The sequence below is a fragment of the Oryx dammah genome, unplaced genomic scaffold, assembly GCF_014754425.2.
Source record: "Oryx dammah isolate SB20612 unplaced genomic scaffold, SCBI_Odam_1.1 HiC_scaffold_26, whole genome shotgun sequence".
Classification (NCBI taxonomy): Eukaryota; Metazoa; Chordata; class Mammalia; order Artiodactyla; family Bovidae; genus Oryx; species Oryx dammah.
In genome coordinates, this window is record NW_024070210.1 from 3,665,932 (window position 1) to 3,672,060 (window position 6,129).

At 46.8% G+C, this 6,129-nt stretch overlaps 1 non-coding gene across 1 annotated transcript; it reads left to right on the forward strand.

The window, feature by feature from the left end:
• Positions 1 to 4,472: 4,472 nt before the first annotated feature.
• TRNAC-GCA lies at positions 4,473 to 4,544 on the forward strand. The gene has a single exon. It is a non-coding gene; the product is annotated as a tRNA-Cys (tRNA).
• The last annotated feature ends 1,585 nt before the right edge of the window (positions 4,545 to 6,129 follow it).

A 6,129-nucleotide genomic window follows, 5' to 3' on the forward strand; every position in this document is an offset into this window, starting at 1 on the left:
TTCTGTTTAAATGCTCACGTATTTACAGGACATGCGTGTTTTTGGTTTTCTCGGGATTGTCAGTTGGTAAGTGTTGTTGCGGGGCCCCTGCATTCAGTGCAGGTGTTTTAAGGGGCTCCCTGCTGGATCTTGCGTTGGGGTGGCCAGAAATGTCTTTCCTCTTATTGAAGAATTTCTAGGTACTCATGATCATGGACTCCAAGGAGAAATGCTGAGTTAACTCACTTTTTCTCAGTTTCGAGGCAGAAGGGGAAACAGACTTAAAGGAGGCTTGAGGTCATTTCCTGGCCCGTTCTGGTATGAGGTTGCAGCTGTCCACCTTTGCTTTGTTTTTTTTTTTAAAATAAAATCATTTATTTTTGACTGCACTGGGTCTTCATCACTTCGCATGGGCTTTCTCCAATTGCAGTGAGTCCAGGCTGCTCTTTGGTTGGGGAGCTTGGGCTTCTGATGACAGTGGCTTTCCTTGTTGCAGAGCATAGGCTCAGTAGCTGTGGGGCTTCGGCTTAGTGGCCTCATGGCATGTGAGTTCTTCCCAGACCAGAGATCGAACCTGTGTACCTTGCCTTGGCAGGGTGATTCTTAACCACTGGACCACCAGAGAAGTCCAACTTTTGCTTCTGAGCCATCAGGCTTGGGAGAGGGAAAAGCATCTCTGACCAGATCTCCAAGGGATTTGTGGGAAAAGGGGAGGCAGCCATTCAGTCTCCAGGGTGCTGATCCTTGTTTAGAAATGAGTGTCAGTTGTGAGTTCAGTTCTGTTCAGTCGCTCATTCATGTCCGACTCTTTGCGACCCCATGGACTACAGCATACCAGGCCTCCTTGTCCATCACCAACTCCCTGGAATCTACCCTAATTCATGCCCATTGAGTCGGTGATGCCATCCAACCATCTCATCCTCTGTCGTCCCCTTCTCCTCCTGCCTTCAATCTTTCCCAGCATCAGGGTCTTTTCCAATCAGTCAATTCTTCACATCAGGTGGCCAAAGTACTGGAGTTTCAGCTTCAGCATCAGTCCTTCCAAAGAACACCCAGGGCTGATTTTCTTTAGGATTGTCTGGTTGGATCTCCTTGCAGTCCAACGGACTCTCAAGAGTCTTCTCCAACACCTCAGTTCAAAAGCATCAATTCTTTGGCACTCAGCTTTCCTTATGGTCCAACTCTCACATCCATACATGACCACTGGACAAACCACAGCCTTGACTAGATGGACCTTTGTTGGCAAAGTAATGTCTCTGCTTTTGAATATGCTGTCTAGGTTGGTCATAACTCTCCTTCCAAGGAGTAAGTGTCTTGTAATTTCATGGCTGCAGCCACCATCTGCAGTGATTTTGGAGCCCCTCAAAATAGTCTGTCACTGTTTCCACTGTTTCCCCATCTATTTGCCATGAAGTGATGGGACCAGGTGCCATGATCTTAGTTTTCTGAATGTTGAGTTGTGAAGGGATTTACTAATCTAACAAGAGCTCTCCAGATCCTAGATCTAAAATCCTTTTCCTAAAAAACTGCAATATGCATTCTGAATCAGGACAGAGTCTGTGGGACCGGGTTTATTTTAATGAAAGGTTTGCTCTGCTCCCCAAAGGATGCTGTGGAAAAGTGAGACAGGAGGTGGGGAGTCAGAGTGGACCTGGGACCCAGGCGGGCAGCATTGTCCAAGAGCTGGGGTCTCTGCTACGCTCAGCCACCTATGCTGGGGAGGGGGTGACCCTCTATTGTCCCTGGAATTGGAGGTTGTAGGGGAGGTAACATTTTGTTTCCTCGTCTCACAGCTGATTGATTCGTGCGGTTCAGTGAAGGGGCAGGTGCCCCTCCCAGAGCAGGAAGGGAGAATGGACATCAGGAAGGAGGACCACAGTGGGGAGACATCAAATATCCCTGTAGCAGGCTTTTTTTTTTTCTTTTTCTGGGATTAAAAAAATAATGGCTATAGCAAACAGAGACAAATAATAGCCATCATTTTGATAGTAAGAGTTAGCCTTCAGGCCCTTTGCTTTCTCGTTGGCACTGAAAATAGTCCTGAAAGTGGGACTTCTTGCATGGGTCGGAGCATCCTGCAGCTACAAATAGCAGAGCAGCCAGCCTGATGGGATGGACCTTTAGCCTGACCATCACCTTCTTTGTTTTGTAAGCATTACAGGAGAGAGGAAGGGTGAAAAACATTTGAAGAGTGAATAGCTTTGCTTTCTGACATTCTTTTATTTTGCACAGACTTTTCTCCCAGTGGGGTCAGGTTGACACTGGATGACATCAGGAGATAAAGAAAGCACAGCAATTAACATGAATTAAGCATTTATTTCCCTGGAGAAGGAAATGTCAACCCTCTCCAGTGTTTTGGCCTGGGAAAGCCCATGGGCAGAGGAGCCTGATGGGCTATAGTCCACGGGGTTGCAAAGAGTTGGACATGACTTAGCGACTGAACAACAATAAAAAAGCGTTTATTTCAGAGCCAACACAGATCATTTCAGAGATTTCCCCTTTGTACTCCTCCGTGTTCCCAATAGGGATGGTGCTGACTGTCTTTACAGAAACATTTGGGAATACAGCATAATTAATGTTTGTGCATTAGACCAGACATGGCATTGGAAGCAAAACTTAAAGACAGCATTATTCATGGAAGAGGGAGTCCACTTAGGATGGGAAGATGTGTGAGGCTTGGTGAAACCGTTCTGGATGCAGGTCACTCCAGTACTTTGGTCCTCTGATGCAGAGTTGACACATTGGAAAAGACCCTGATGCTGGGAAAGATTCAGGGCAGGAGAAGAGGGTAACAGAGAATGAGATGGTTCGATGGCATCACCAGCTCAACAGACAAGAGTTTGAGCAAACTCCAGGAGACAGTGAAGGACAGGGAAGCCTGGCATGGTGCAGTCCACAGGGTCGCAGATTTGGACACAACTTAGCGACTGAACAACAGGGCTACATGCTTTAACAGCCTTCTGGTTGCAGAGCTGGACTCCCCTCCATGGTAAGCAGTTTGGGATGCTAGCATCTGAGCCTTTGGAGGAGGCCATGGGGGCACAGCACCTCGGGTCCTTCCTTGGGTGCCCCCCCAGGATCCCAGACTGCAGCGGCAACCTGGAGTCTTTTTCTTGCACAGACAGGGAAGCCCCCTACTCACCCCTCTTGCCCTTGACCTTGTAGGTCCTGGGTTCTGCTCAGACCTCAAGGTGAAAAATCACGTCTGTTCTCCTGATATTTCCCCTGCTTCCTCTGGTGCACTGACATCAGCTTTCTGCTCTACGTGGTTGGGCAGAGCAGGTGCCCCCCAAAAAGCCTTCATTGTGATGAATCATCATCTTAAATTACAGCTGGATGGCCTTTTAAATGACAAAGATTTTTGGTAGTCATTTTTCAGGTTTGGGACTTAGCAGCCCCTTGAGATCAGCAGGGTAGCTTTGATTATGTGCATTTTCTAGATATGGAGAGAAACAGAAGTTCCCCAGAGAGGTTATGTAGCCAGTCCAAAGTCACACAGCCACTGAGTAGCAAAGCACGAAAGCTAACTTGAGTCTGTCTGACTTTAAGTCCACTCTCTGCCTTGTATAACCAGTTACACCACCTTAGGTCTCAACCACACTGTGTCCCTTACAAACGTCTTCATCTTGCAGAACCCTATGACTAGTGGTCAGTATAGAAGCTAACTCAGGAGAGGAGAACTTTGATGTCTAAGGTGTCAGAATTAGGTGGCAACAGCGTCAGGACGTCAGCTCACTTTTTCTGACTAAGCCCCAAGTTCTTCCTTTCTTCTCAGCTTCCCATCAAGGAGGCAAATGCATCTGTACTTTTATGTGTGGTTTAGAGTCAAATATGTGACTGGAAAAGGGACTTTCTCTATGGCATAACCACAGTGATGGCTAATAGAGTTCTAGTGATACAGCAAGCACTCTTTTGTGTGTGTGTGTAATTCCCCATTTAATTTAATCTTTGCCACAAACCTATGGAATGTGTTCTATTGTTGCTGTTTCGTTGCTAAGTTGTGTTTGACTCTTGGCGACCCCATGGATGGCAGCACGCCAGACTTCCCTGTCCTTCGCATCTGGTGGCCAAAGTATTGGAGCTTCAGCTTCAGTATCAGTTCTTCCAGTGAATATTCAGGACTGATTTCCTTTAGGATGGACTGGTCTGATCTCCTTGCAGTCCAAGGGACTCTCAAGAGTCTACTCCAGCACTACAATTTAAAAGCATCAATTCTTCAGCACTCAGCCTTCTTTATGGTTCAACTCTCACATCCATACATGACTATTAGAAAAACCATAGCTTTGACTAGACAGACCTTTGTTGACAAAGGGATGTCTCTGTTTTTTAAGATGCTATCTAGATTTGTCATAGCTTTTCTTCCAAGGAACAAGTGTTTTTAAATTTCATGGCTACATTCATCATCCACAGTGATTTTAGAGACCAAGAAAATTGGAATGGTGGGACTGGATGTCATGATATTCATTTTCTGAATGTAGAGCTTTAAGCTGGCTTCCCTGGTGGCTCAGATGGTAAAGCATCTGCCTGCAATGCAGGAGACCCGGGTTCGATTCCTGGGTTGGGAAGATCCCCTGGAGAAGGAAATAGCAATCTACTCCAGCACTCTTGCCTGGAAAATCCCATGGATGGAGGAGCCTGATAGGCTACAGTCCATGGGGTCGCAAAGAGTTGGACACAACTGAGCAACTTCACTTCACTTTTGAAGAGCTTTAAGCCAACATATTCACTCTCCTCTTTCATTTTCATCAAGAGGCTCTTTAGTTTCTCTTTGCTTTCTGCTATTAGGATGGTATCATCTGCATATTTGAGGCTGTTGATAATTCTTCTGGCAGTCTTGATTCCAGCTTGTGATTCATCCAGCCTGGCATTTGTGTTCTGTAGTTATAACCATTAACAGTGAGAATCTGAAGACACTGAGGCTCAAAGAGGCTAAATAACTGCCCGAGGACACACAGCATAGAGACAATACTTGACTGCAGGTTTGCCTGCTTTGGGGCTTCTCAAATGGCACTAGTGGTAAAGATGCAAGAGACTCAGATTTGATCCCTGGGTTGGGAAGATCTCCTGGAGAAGGAAATGGCTCCTCCCTCCAGTATTCTTGCAGGAAGAATCAGATGGGCAGAGGAGCCTGGTGGGCTACAGTCCATGGGGTTGCCAAGAGTCAGACAGGACTGAGTGAGCATCATCATCATTGCCTGCTTCTGTCTTTTATTTATCAATATGCAAGGCATTTTCAGGTTGAGAGGAGTTTATCCCGTGGTAGACATGGATAGCTTTCGGAGGCTGATCCCTTCTTGACAATGCTACCTGGTTATCTGGCTAGCAGGAGCGCCACCCTGATCAGAGCCCTTGAACAGCTCCTCTTGGCTCAAGCGATGAGGCCTGGAGAGGGATTTGGCTTATTGGGTGTCAGATGCATGGCCTACATCAGCACAACTAACCTCTTAGCAGCGCAGAGAAGGGAGATTTTATTAATATCATTATAGCAGTCAAGAAATGGAAGCCTAAAGGTGCCGTGTCAGCTGCCACAGCCAAGAAGCCAGTGACTGTTGTGTCCAAGATTTGAGCATCTCTGTCATCCCAGTCCTCAGTGAGGGTCTCAGACTTAAGTGGGACCCCATCTCCCACCATTATGTCCAGGCCTGAAACACATAGTAGGCACTCAAAAGAGAGCTATGACGTGAATGCATGAAACAAGGCCCCCTGTGATTTCAGACTTCTCCTGAAGGTTTTGAGGGAGTGGGCAGGGGAGGTGGTTCTTGGCCTCTTCCCCAGGTCCCTGGCAACATCTTCACATAATCCAGACCCCAGACTTGGCAGCCTCAACAAGCGCAGTGTGCTTTCACACACAGAAAATACACGCAGTGTATTTCCCCACCTTTAGGGGAATTCTGTAGCAGCTTCAGAGAGGAAGCGTGCGTCTTCACATTGTTGCACATCCGTTGTGTTCTCGGGGGTGTTTGGACAGTTTTCTGCCATGGAGGAGAGAGGACGCCGATCCCACATCCAAGTCTGCATCTAACATTTTCAGAGCAAACAGGAAGAGAGATGATAAATACTTCAAAGTCGGAATGCAACTCTTATAGCACTACAGCCTTACAAATGGACCAGCACGGCTGCAAATCTCCTCGATGAGTTCATTAAGGTGAT